Genomic DNA, 13317 nt, shown 5'->3' with positions numbered 1-13317 from the left:
CCCCTTCAGAGATGCAGCAATGAAAAGAAAGCATATACACCAAGAAGGCATATACACAAAAGCAATAAGCTTAAAGCAAGGGCTCTCAACCTTATTTGTGACATGGACCCTTCTATCAGACTGCTGAGGCCTAAGGACTCCTCAGAATATAGTTTCTAAATGCAAAAAATAGAATGCATAGGATTATGAAGGAAGTCAATTATATTAGAACACGATCCTCCAAATCTTTTCTTTAAAAATCAAATTCATAGACCATATTAAGAACCCCTAGTTATGGGAAAGTTTGCTGGCCAAGAGAATGGTAACACAAAGGGTTTTCAGAGCTTAATTAATTGGCCATAGCTTATCTGGTTAGTTGTCTTTCCCAGGGTAAACAACAGACAAGGAGGCACACTGACTTTGCCGTTGTTATTTTCAGAACCCAAAGAAGGATCTGGATGGCTCTGAAGTGTTTCTAAGCTCTTCTAAATTTAGCATCTCTGTGTTTATCTTCTATTTTTTATGACATTCAGGCCTTAGTATCTGAAAGTGCCGACTCCACCCCTTTGAGCCTAACCAGAGTTTCCTTCATCCTCCCCATCACGAGACAACTCAAGAAATAGGACAGTATAGAAAAGTTACCTGGCTACTCGGATGTTGAGGGTGTTTGAAGTTTGTTGGCAACAGGTTAATTCGAAATGAGCCAGTCCACTGCTCTAGAGAGACCACTGCTAGCGAGGGAAAGCTTAAAAGCAGGGTCCTTGCCCTTCTGGATGCTTATTTGTGGAGCCAGGCTGATGGATCCGGAACTTATAAAATTCTCCAGTAACCTCAGCAAAAGCCTCTTTGATGACAGCGAGCTCACCAAACACAAATGCCCCAACCAGAGCTCTGTTTTGAAACTTAGCAGGAGGAGGAAGACTCTTTTAATCAAATAATAACCAGCCAGAGATAAGACGTGATAATTCTCACTGGATGAGCCAATCGCAAGTGTCCTTCCACCAGGAAGAACAAACAAGTCCAAAGCTTCTGGAATGAATATCAGGGCTGGTTATAATTTAATGATGCAGCAGGTGGTGTCTTCTTTACCTTTGCTTGTCCTGGCCTGGTTGGAAGATTTCTGGGGCAAACACGAGTCCCTCCCCAACCCATCCCCCTCCAGACTGGATGGAGTTCCAAGTCAAAGCCTCGTGCCTTATGTTGTCACGTGGGACAACAGACACTTGCCTATCAAAATCAAATTCATCAGAAGAAAGAGAGTTTGTGCTGCTAAGGAAGCATCACTTTAATGGGATGATAGATAGTGTTCAGGTCATCACAGCATAAGCACAGGGAATACCAGGGGATACATAGTTTCCCCAATACCGGAGCAAAGTCCCTTCTCTACTACCTTGGTCCATGGGGAGATTAGACTCACACATAAAAGACACTCAGTAAATATTTGTTGAAATCCAATTAAATTGAAAGAACACTGAATTTAAAACGCAAGAAGGCACAGAGTATGTGGTGTGCTGACATATTTGTATACAGGTAGCACATGCTGTCATAGAGCACCTATAACTTCATATCATTCCCTTACCATACCACTGAAAAGTTGAGTGTAAAATGAGTCCCCTTTTCCCCACTGACTTGCATTGTAATTTCAGAGATATTGAATCTTCACTTAAGGTTGATCGTTAGATGTCAGGGGATTAAAGCTTGCCTAAGAGCAATATTTTACATTTATACCTGGGTTTTTCCATTTGCAAAGCACATTCACACACAGCATCTTATTCATTCCATAGAAGCAGGGCAGGAAAGATGAAGCATACTACCTACCTCCTGACAAAGGAGTAAGGGACTCAGAGTGCAGAAAGAGACATGCATTTATGGACTTGGCAAATGTGTGGATTTGTTTTGATATACTGTGCTAGTTGATGATAAGGATTGTTTTCCTCTCATTTTATTTGGAGAGAGGGGTTAGAGAAAAGAGAAAGCTAGCAATAGTACTGGCAAAAAAAAGAATAAAAAAATCATTGAAATATCTTAAAAATACTCAGAAGGAAACAGGAGGAAATTTAGGAGGAAACACAGATAAGCAGGATAGCTTTGAAAGTAACATGTTGAATTTACTTTATACTTTTTTTTAAAGCAAGCTGTACATAATAGATTCATGGTTTCATGTATAATCCTCTTTCTGTTCTACCTGGAAATGTTCTCTTTTAGAGAATTCAGAATTTAATTTTTTTTTAAGAATCAAGGCAGAACAAATATCATTATTCTTATTTGACAGATGACCGAATGGAGATTTTACTTGCCTAAAACCACACTGATAAGAATGTAACTGGAGTTGTGGACTACTTCTACCTCTAAATTATAGGTGCTCTGTGAGTATGTCCTACCTGCATACAAATATGCCAGCACACACAGGCACACCCCATACTCTATGCCTGCTTATGCTTTAAATTCACTGTTCTTTCAATTTAATTGGACTGAACTAATTTCAACAAATATTTACTGTGTATTTTATATGTGAGTCTGATCTCCCCAAGAACCAAGGTGGTAGAGAGTTTGCCCTGGCATTGAAGAAAATATTTGTGTGCTGTAGTCTTGCTAAATCTTTTCAGTAAATATCCCTAAAAGTTATTGTGGTGCTAATTACTGGATCAGTCACTGACATAAAGAAGATAAATATTATTGACAATTGTTCTTGGGGAAAACACATTGGAATGGGGTTCAAGCCAATAGCATTAGAAGAATCTCCTAAAACCCCAAAAGTACTCCTAAAACCTCAGGGGAGAGGGGGAACGTAGCTAGATTCATCTGGACCTGGCTTGACAGTGTGAGTATGAAAGAGGATAAGGACCAACAGAGTATTCATGTATTTGCTAATCTGTATATGTGTTGTTTTCCCCAGTTGAGATGAATTCATTCATTCTTTTTCTTTTGTTTTTGGATCCCTAGTCCTTAGAACAATGCCTGGCACGTAGCAGGTGCTTCATGTTTGTTGAGTTGCATTAAATTAAATTGTTGTTGTTCAGTCCTTTCAGTCACACCCAACTTTTCATGACCCTGTTTGGGGTTTCCTTGAGAAAGATACTAGTGTTTTACCTTTTCCTTCTCCAGCTCATTTTACAGATGAGAAATTGAGGAGGGACAAACGGTGGGGGGATGGGGCAGAGCCAAGATGGCCGCTGGAAAGCAGGAACTTGCTTGAGCTCCCCCCTAGATCCCTCCAAAAACCTATAACAAATGGCTCTGAACAAATTCTAGAACTGCAGAACCCACGAAATAGCAGAGGGAAGCAGGGCTCCAGCCCAGGACAGCCTGGGTGGTCGCTGGGTAAGGTCTATCGTGCACAGAGCTGGGAGCAGAGGGGAGCAGAGGGGAGCGGAGCCCAGCGTGGGCGTTGGCAGGACCAACCAGACTGGGAGCCAGGCGGAACAGGCCCTAGTGCCCTGAATCAGTGAACTGTGGCAGTTACCAGACTTCTCAACCCACAAACACCAAAGACAACAGAGAAGGTTAGTGGGAAAAGCTGCAGGGACAGCGTGAAAGGAGTTCAAGGTTCAACCACCACCCTGGGGGGCAGCAGAAATGGTGCAGCTACAGAACTACAGTTTCAGTTGCTGCCAGCCCCAGGCACACCTGGTGGGAGGAATTAAGTGGTGGATCTGAGTGGGAGTGCAGAGCCAGCTTAGATTTGAGTCCAGTCTGGGTTGGTGGTTCTTGGGGGAGGATGAGCACTAGTGTGGCAGAACTTGCTGTGTAGAAACAGCTCTGAAAACAACAATGCAGCCCTCCAGCTTGGGACAAAGTACTCTGTACTCTACAAGCAGTCACCCTAATGAAAAACTCAAGGGTCAAGTAAGTTGGCTGGGAACATGGTCAGGCAGTGAAAATGGACTCAGATTCAGACTCAGACTTTGGAATCTTTCTTTGGTGACAAAGAAGACCAAAGCATACAACCAGAAGAAGTCAACAAAGTCAAAGAGCCTACATTAAAAGCCTCCAAGAAAAACATGAACTGGTCTCAGGCCATGGAAGGACTCAAAAAGGATTTGGAAAAGCAAGTTAGAGAAGTAGAGGAAAAATTGGGAAGAGAAATGAGAAGGATGCGAGAAAACCATGAAAAACAAGTCAATGACTGGCTAAAAGAGACCCAAAAAAATACTGAAGAAATTAACACCTTAAAAAATAGACTAACTCAAATGGCAAAAGAGCTCCAAAAAGCCAATGAGAAGAATGCCTTGAAAGGCAGAATTATCCAAATGGAAAAGGAGGTTCAAAAGACCACTGAAGAAAATACTACCTTAAAAATTAGATTGGAGCAAGTGGAAGCTAGTGACTTTAGGAGAAATCAAGATATTATAAAACAGAACCAAAGGAATGAAAAATGAAAATGTCTCTGTTTTAAATGAAAATATGTGAAATATCTTATTGGAGAAATTGAGGAGGCAAATAGGTTTAAGTGACTTTCCCAAGGTCACACAGGTAGTAAATGTCTGAAAGCAGATTTTAACTCTGGAAGATGAGTCTTCCTGACTTCAGGCTTGGTGCTTTATCCACTGAGCCACCTAGATGCCTAAATTAAATTGTAAAATTTAAATTGTAAATTGTAAAAAGAAAAAAATCTCTACCTTCAAGAAGTTTATATTTTACTGGATGGATATAATATACAAAGTATATTCAAGGTAACATGGTTGTTTCAGAAAGAAAAGAATGTTAATGACTGAGGAAAAATAAGAAATATCAGGGTCCCTTTTTTCTTTCTAGTTCCACTCCAGGGAATTCATTGTCTAGAACAGACATTTGAGTACATTAGGGAAGTTCCATTTTAAAAATGAACCTTTGTTTGAACCCTTTGGTAATGTGCCTAATATCCACTAATAAAGAAAACTGGACATTTGTACTCTTATTAGAATTGATAAAAATGGATTCACGTGAATATTCTTTTGCCTAACATTGGCCTCCAGTCCATTTCTACTAAAGGTGTGGCCCCCATCCCAACATTTCTGATAGGGCTAGATCATTTTTAATTTAATTTAAATTTAATTTAATCACAGGTTTAGACATGTTTAGCAACGTGAACTCCCAAGTATCAATCCCTTCTCTCTTAAATAATATTTTACCTTCCTTGAGCTCCATTTGTTCTAGACCTCCCTGCCTAGAATATCATTCCTACTGAATGAATTTCTTTGTTTAACCCAGGGAAGCTGGGTATGAAGTGCTCTAGTCGTTCCAAAGAAACAAGGAACTCACAGTCAGGGATGGGGGAAGGGGAAAAGATGTGCTCCCTTCAGCTAGATGACAAAAACCAAAAGATTTTTTGAAGGGATTTCTTATAAGGCTTGTCATAAGGGATAATTTTATGCCTTTTTCCTTTCTTCATCCCCTTTATCTCCCTTCTTTGTTTGCCTTTCCCCCCAAAAGTGACACGTGGGAAACAAGACAGTGGAAACACCAGAGAACCTTCCAGAGAAGTTTCCACCTACTCAAAAGCAGAAGCATGAAATGAAGGTAGTTCAGATCTTTAAGAACTGAAAAATGAATCTCTTTCCTCTCACCCACACTAAGATTTGATTCCTAGTTCACATCAGTCAGAAGTGAAGAAAGTGAATTGGAAGAAACATGAGGATTAAAACAGGAAAACTTTACCCTGAGGCAGAGACAACATGATCTAAGGGGCAGTGTGGCAGAAGGAAGATGCCCCCACCCCCAACCCCCCAATGACACCTTCCCCACACAGTCTCGACATTTTATTTTGTCACCCTTTCTCAAATGCCACCCTGAGAAGAATCACTTTGACTGAGTTCCTCTTTTAAAATATACCAAGCCTACCCTTATCTTACACGTCCACAATTTTGGAGGTTATCGGTTGTTCCCATCAATAAATCAGTTAGATCACATTGTTTCCCTCCAGAGATCATAGAATAAGAGCAATAGCTTACAATTTACATAAAAATTTGGTTCCACCCAAATTTTACTAAGTCCTACCAACATTCTTGTGATGAGTAATAAAGATATTGTCTCTGTTTTAAATATGAGGAAACTGAATTTCACATGGGTTTAATTATCATCTCTATACAGATGTATGTATGCACATGTATATATGCCTATTGTGTGTGTGTGTGTTGTGTGTGTGTATGTGTGTGCGCGCGTGTGTGCATGTGTGTGTGCATCCAGGTCCAATTTCTCCCTTGAACTTCAATCTCCCATCACCAACTATCTAATGAATATTTCAACATTTGGGTGTCCAAAAATATTTAAACTTAACATTTCCAAAACAGAACTAATTCTCTTTTCCTTCAAACCCACCTCTCTTAGAAATTTTCTATTTCTGCTAAAGACCCCACTAGTTTTCTAGCCTCACAAGTTTGTAATTTCAGTGTTACACACATCTTCTCACTCTCCCTCACTTCATATATCCAGTCAATTACCAGATCTTGCCAGTTCTACCTATGCATCTCACAACTGACCTACTCTGTCTACTCAGACATCACTGCTCACCTAAATGATTGTATTGCCCTCATTATACTCCTTGCCTCAAGTTTCTCTACTCCAATCCATCTTCCACACGAGTTTCCTTAAGTGTATAACTGACCATATTCATCCCTTACTCGATAACTTTCAGTGGTTCCCTAAGGCTTATGGGACTGAATAAAAATTCCTCTGTGTGACTTTTAAATTCCTTCACAACTGGACCTAACAGGGTAAGCATTCTTCTGGTGTAAAGCATACCTCTCCTGGATGGGATGCCATAACATGGAACTTTAAGCAACAGGCAGGCAGCATGAAGTGCCCAGTACTGGACACAGAGCTATGGCAGGAGTTTCATCTGCATTTATCCATCCAAGTGGACCAAGGCAAGGACTGTGAGTCTAGCTAGATATACCCACCATTCATCTATATTAGAGAGATAGTAGCTCTACCAGATTAACATGTAGTTAAATATGGTGTCTAACAGGGTATTAAAGTTCACCTAGTGTTCTTCATTTTGTGGAGTCTTCTCTACCTATTGCATGGATCTTATGCTACCAAAAATAAAGTCTCCCCCCTTACTTTAGTATCCATGTTGTCCTCAACATACTATCATCACCAAGAAAGAACAATATTCATTAAACTTGAACCAAATAGATTTGCTAAGGCAACAGCAGCCCACCCAACCTTTTCTTCTCCATTTCTTACTACTGATACTTATCTCTATCCTCCCCCTTCAGTTGTATTTCCAACAGGGCCAAATCACAAATGCTTATGAATGAATTAAATACATGATTTTGTGTGAGTTGGCTCAAGTGTCCACATGTATATTCATGCATACATATATCTCTGTGCATTTCATTGTGTGTATGTGTATATATGTATATGTGCAAAGACATATAGACAGAGAAATATGATGCAAATCAGAATATGATAAGGGTATAAGAGAGCAGAGACAGAAGTAAGACTAAAAAGGGTTTGTGTATATGTATATGGATGCATACTGCTTACATGTGTATATATGATATAGTCATGCATTTGTTTATATACACATGCTCTATGTGTTTGTATATATACATACATATACACACACAAATCACGTGTGTGTGTCATGTCATCCTTTTCTATTAGACAGTCAAAGTTCCTTTATAGCAAGGGCTATATCTTATTTAATCATGTATTTCCCAGAGTGCATTGCACATTGACCTTTGATAGATTCAGGTATTCATTGGAATAGGTAGCCTTTGTCATGCTTCTTCATGCTGTGGCATTCTTGTCTACAACTCTCCATAAATAATCCATAAAAGATCCACCCAACATGATAAGATTGCAATAATTGCACACGTCTTCTTGTCATTATCCTTTCTTTACATAAGCACCAAAAATGATACTCTAATCATAGTTGGCAATGAAAACAAACAATGTAAAAATACTGACAAATCCATCCCATTTCGCATGTTTGTTGTTTTTTTTCCAGTTTCACCTATAAAGCTGGTGGGATGATAGTTTGCTTGGATCACACACCAAGCCAAGACTGCATCTGTAGTTCTGCCAGGTTTCAGCTCCACAGAATAAAATGCTCCTCCCAGTACAAGCTCATCATTTCCAGTTTCCTCACCACTCCAACCTTGGATACCACCTTCCTCAGCCTCCATCTGATTGGAGGTCTAGAGGGTAGAGGACTAAACTCTTCCCAAAGCCTTTCCTTATAGAGGGCAAAAGCTGGACTCCTACTTCACTCCACTTTGAATCTGCAGCTCTTCCCAATTTCAATACCACAGAACAAGATGCATCTTGTACCAAGTACCCCCTGGATTGCTCCCCAATTTTAAGCTTCTTCTGTGTGTGGTCTTCTCTATTAGGTTGTAAGCTCCTTGAGAGCCCTGACTGTCTTTCTGCTTCTTATTCGTACCCCCAGTACAGGCACAGGCACACAGTAGGCACATAATAAATGATTATTGAATTGATTTTTTACTCTTTTCTGAGATGGTATTCCTCATATTCTCCTATTATCATCCTCCAAAATGTTTTTTACAAACGAGGTTATGTTCCAGAGCTAGGCAGTCCTTGACTTCCATGACTTCATTTGGCACAGAGATAAAATGTTTGGTCACTAAGATAGTTTCTGAGTTCTTTTGCCTGCCTGTTTGTGGCAATTGTGTTTGCACTGCTTAAAAGTTCTTTTAGAGAGCAGCATTGTGTATTGCATAGAGAACCAGCTTTGGAGTAAAGTATATCTATTCTAGTTGTGACTCTGAATCATAATGGCTGCATGACCATATTATTTAATCTCTCAGTATGCTAGAAAACTGACTATAAGTCACAAAAGAATAGCTAATCCACATCAGTGAAAGGAATTTCCGCCCACAGCAATGAATCCCCCCCCCCCAAAAAAAACCTTGTTTTTTAGCATCGATCAGTTGTTAAATCAGTTTGGATTGTATAATATCTTTTCCTCTTGATCATGTATTCCAAATAAATGATAATTTAACCTTTATTCTAATCATTCTATGATCTGACTACAGATTGGCATCTGATTCTGAAGTGAATTCTATGGATGTTAGGGTTCACTTTATCCAGCACTATCTGACTTGTAACCCATGGTCCAGGTACCTCCAAGGATTCTGAAGTAATGTAGACTGGTTCTAACTCTGAGCCCCAAAGGGCCAGTTCCTTTTTGCTCATCACCCTCAGTCTGGAGCTTAACTCCAAGAAAATCTTCAAAATAAAGCTTAGATATAGTTTGTATCTAGGTTTCCCAAAATGTAGGTAATAAAGCCCCCAACTCCTATATAGACATTTGATGGACTAAAAGCATGAATATGAGAAGGATTTTATTTCATCCCAAAGAAAATACATAAGATTAAGAGGATTCACAGGATCCTGTGAACAGATGGAAACATAAGATGCTCAAATAGCCCATTAGACTTTCTCAAATTTGGGGGTAGTATGCTGGGGGACTACTTAACAAGCTATTTTCCTTCACACTAGACCTGCACTGATGGATTAACATACGGCAATAGTAAGGAGGATTAGCTAGGTCCAAATCTCTTGACCTCTCTTTACATAGCCCAAGTCCTCCATCTGTGGAGACCACATTGGATATACTCCTCCCTCACCCACAAGAGTTCTATTGAGTAAATCTTCATTTAGCAGACTAGTGATTTATTCTTAAACTCAGTAGCTTTCTATTTCTTGGGAACTCAAGAATTTAGGAATTATGTAATTTGATATTACTTGCAAAGTAACTTCCATAGCAGGAAAAGTCCGCTCTCAGGGTCTCTTCTCTCAGGCAGTGAGTGTGCAAACACACATCCATTACTTGTATGTGCTTCTATAGAAGTGATCAATGCTGTAGCCACTGCTATATATTGGGTAAGAAAAATCCATTGTCAGGAAATCTAGTCTTTAGCTTGTTGACTAGCTGACTATTCTCAGAGTAGGAGACAAGGGCAGAAGGAAGCTAGGAATTTGTGGTCCATGATCTGTGTCTCAGTACATGTAAGCAAGTATAGGAAGCTTGACATGTTTTTTGCTCACCACCATTAACTACTCCTGATGGGCAAGAAATTTTGTATGAGCACAGAATTCCTTCTCCCCTGCTCCATGACACAAATCCACTCTGTTTTGCTCCTGTCTTAAAGTCCAGGGAAAAGAAAAGCATATGAAAAAGGCCAGTTCTTCTAACAAGTTGGGCCCTTCTGTGCCTCAGTTGTCAGTTTTCAGAAGGAAGTGGGAATACCCAATCAACTACCCTTTACATTATGACATAGAATTGTGAGACTTCTGAGAACATTACAAGCTATAAGCTTCCTTTATTTTTTTTAATAAACCATATTTTCCAACATTATTTTGTTCTGGTTGTTTAGTTATTTCAGTTGTGTCTGACTCTTCATAGCCCCATTTGGGGTTTTCTTGGCAAAGACACTGGAATAGGTTGCCATTTCCCTCTCTAGCCCATTTTACAGATGAGGAAACTGAGACAAACAGAGTCAAGAGATTTCCCCAGCATCACACAGCTAGTAAGTGTTTGAGGCTGGATTTGAACCCAGGAATATGAGTCTTCCTGACTCCAGGTCCGGCACTTTATCAGCTATACCATCTGGGTGCTCTAATATTGTTTTTACTATCCTCCTTTATGCCCATTTTTATACTGAAGTCACTAGCTATACAGGTATATATTTACTTGGTTTGGAAGAGCTTGCCAAGTCCTTCATATTATTGCTCGACTTCATCCTCTGAAATGCTTGTTTATGCAAAAGCAATAATTATCTCCATAGTGAACTGTTTGTTGCTGTTCTTCTCATAAGCACTGAAATGTGAAATCATCAAATGTCCTATGAAATTAGTTTTTTTCATGTGCCTCTGGGCATAGTATGAAAGCAACTTTTCAAAAATTTCTAATCTACTTCTTTCTCTCTGAGAAGAACTTGCCAGCCAAGTTATTTTCTTTCATTTAGATACAACTTCATTTATAGTGGATATGTTAATATGGATTTTTTTTCTAGTAATGTGGCATCTCATTGACCATTGAACAAAGATCATGTTAAGACTACCAACAATCAAATTAGTTTTATAAGCATTTTAATCATTGTGATTCTCAGGCCTCCCTGCTCCATTTTCTGACCTCTCTCCAGTATCAGTTAGTATAGAAGCAGATGCATAGAACTGAGGGCCATTTTGCATATTTGTCTTACATTAACATGAAAAGATTTAGTCTATTTTGCATTTCTTTGTTGCCTTCCTATTCTCCTCTATAAATGCTCTCTGCATGATTTGTCTTAATTAGATCTTATATCAAGCTTTCTTCAGGTTCATTTTCTCTTCAAGTACTTTCCCTCTCTGCTTTGTGAGATGATAATGCTCATAATTTTCTATTATTTTGTTCCATCATACTTGGCAAATGAGCTCCTACTCAAAATTAGTATGTTACTTAACTGCTAGAAGTCAATGGAGGCAAAAATTTCACCATCTGATGGTCAATCTCTACTTATTGAGCCAGGATGATCCTTAAACAACAAACTTAAAATCTGTCACAGAGTCTCTACTCAAAGCAATTCTAATTTGGCATAACTTTCTAACCACAGGCATCAGCTTTGAGGATTCAGAGTAACTTCCCTGTCAGAGGGAGACACTGGAATAAGACTTTTGTAGAAGTACTGCAGAGGAGGTATTTACTAATTGTCAAGTGAACAAATGAATCTTACTTCACTTGAGAGAAGCATTAGAGGCTCCAGTTTGGAAATTAGCCTAGGCTATATCAAAGTCTTTCTTTGGAAGCTAGGTCAGAAGCCTTCTTACACTATGTACATCAGATTCAGCCTCAAAGGTGGAGGAGTTGACCAAAGAAATTGAGTGAAGTAATTATAGCAATGGATCTTCAGAGCATCTGTGCCTTTGATGACTCAGTCAAACCTTAGGGAGAAAATCTATATGTGTTCCCACTCTTGATGGCATCTTGAAAGCAGAGAACAAAATGCACAGTGGTTTCTAAAGTTGAAAAAGTCAGAACAAATGGCCATCTCAGGACATAGTGAATATCTGATGATACTGATAAATATGACTCAGAGCTGACCTTCAACGGCTCAGACTTAGACTATACAAAACAGCCAACACATCCTGGCAATAACAACGAAAACCAGCAAACAAAGTAAGAGAAAAGTTCAGCCAAACTGATTATTCAGGATTCTGTAGAAAAAAATTGGTTGACTGCATTTTTAATTTTTAGATGACTACTTTCCACTATTCCACCCATGTAGTAAAAAGATTTAGATTCCAATCCCCACTGAATCCTGGAAGAATGTAAATTCCTTGAGGAGAAAGACTGTTTCACTTTGCACTTCATCTTTGCATCCCCAGTGCCTGAGACATAACAGGAGCTTAATAAATATTTGTTGACTAATTACCTGTGTCTCTTGGGAGCCTGACACTTATGCTCACATATAGACTCTCAGAGTTAGAAGAAGCCTCTGAGGTCATCTGGGACCACTCTTATCTGACCAGGAATGTCCTCTAAAACATTCATTTATCTAACATTGAATGCCTACCCCTTATGAAACACTATGCTAGGTCTGATGAGGCAAAGCTATTAAAATTGTGTTATCCCTGCCTTCAAGAAACTGACATTTTACAGCAGGAATGCTTCAAAAACACAGATAAATATGATTCAAGGTAGGGAGTGACAGAAGAGGCAAGGAAAGGATTTTGGCTAAGTGCTCTAAGAAAATTTGAGTAGGGAAAGAATACTCTAGTGTGGAATCAGAAAAGGCTGTAGAGAGAATGGAAGTGTCTAAATTAGACTTTGAAGGAAGCTAAAGATTCAGAAATAAGGAGATATCGAGGTAGTATATGTCAAATGTCCCCCCCAAATGTGGGGGACAGTTTGTATGACTACAGGAAAGTTAGAGGTGGAATATAAAGTTCAGGAACAGAGAGTCCAGTTTGTCTGTAATAGAGAATGTGTAAAGGGTGGTTATGTGAAATAAAGCTGGAAAGAGAGTTTTGAGCCAGAATATGGAGGTCCCTAAGTGCCAGGTGACGTTTTTATTCTATCCTAAAGGCAATAGAAAGTGACCAAATGTTTTTGAGCAGGGAAGGGACATGGTCATATGGGTACCTTAGGAAGATTATTTTGGTGATGCGTGGAAGATGGATTGGAGAGGTCTTGAAGCTACAAAGGAGATCAGAATGGAAACTATTACTACTACTTTGAAGTGGTGCTGAATGAAATGTCGAATGATCAAGAATCCTTTGAAATGAGTTTTTTCATGTACATTTGGGCTTATGATAAAACCAATTTCTCCAACCTTAATTCATCTCTGAGAATATACTGCAAGCCATCCTTTCATATAGATATAATTTAATTTCACTTAATTGATA

General features: G+C 39.2%; 1 protein-coding gene across 3 annotated transcripts in view; it reads right to left on the bottom strand.

Annotated features, from left to right (window-relative positions):
- Positions 1 to 888, bottom strand: part of GPAM (glycerol-3-phosphate acyltransferase, mitochondrial) — a 72101-nt gene extending 71213 nt beyond the window's left edge. For all 3 annotated transcript variants that reach the window (XM_036735493.1, XM_036735492.1, XM_036735496.1), the window contains exon 1: positions 622 to 888. The gene's annotated coding sequence lies outside the window, so the exon portion shown is untranslated. The remainder of the gene's footprint in view (positions 1 to 621) is intronic.
- Between the last annotated feature and the right edge of the window lie 12429 nt (positions 889 to 13317).

This window comes from Trichosurus vulpecula, chromosome 8 (genome assembly GCF_011100635.1).
Source record: "Trichosurus vulpecula isolate mTriVul1 chromosome 8, mTriVul1.pri, whole genome shotgun sequence".
Taxonomy (NCBI): domain Eukaryota; kingdom Metazoa; phylum Chordata; class Mammalia; order Diprotodontia; family Phalangeridae; genus Trichosurus; species Trichosurus vulpecula.
Note: the sequence above shows the minus strand (reverse complement) of the source record. Positions and strands in the feature narration are given on the sequence as shown.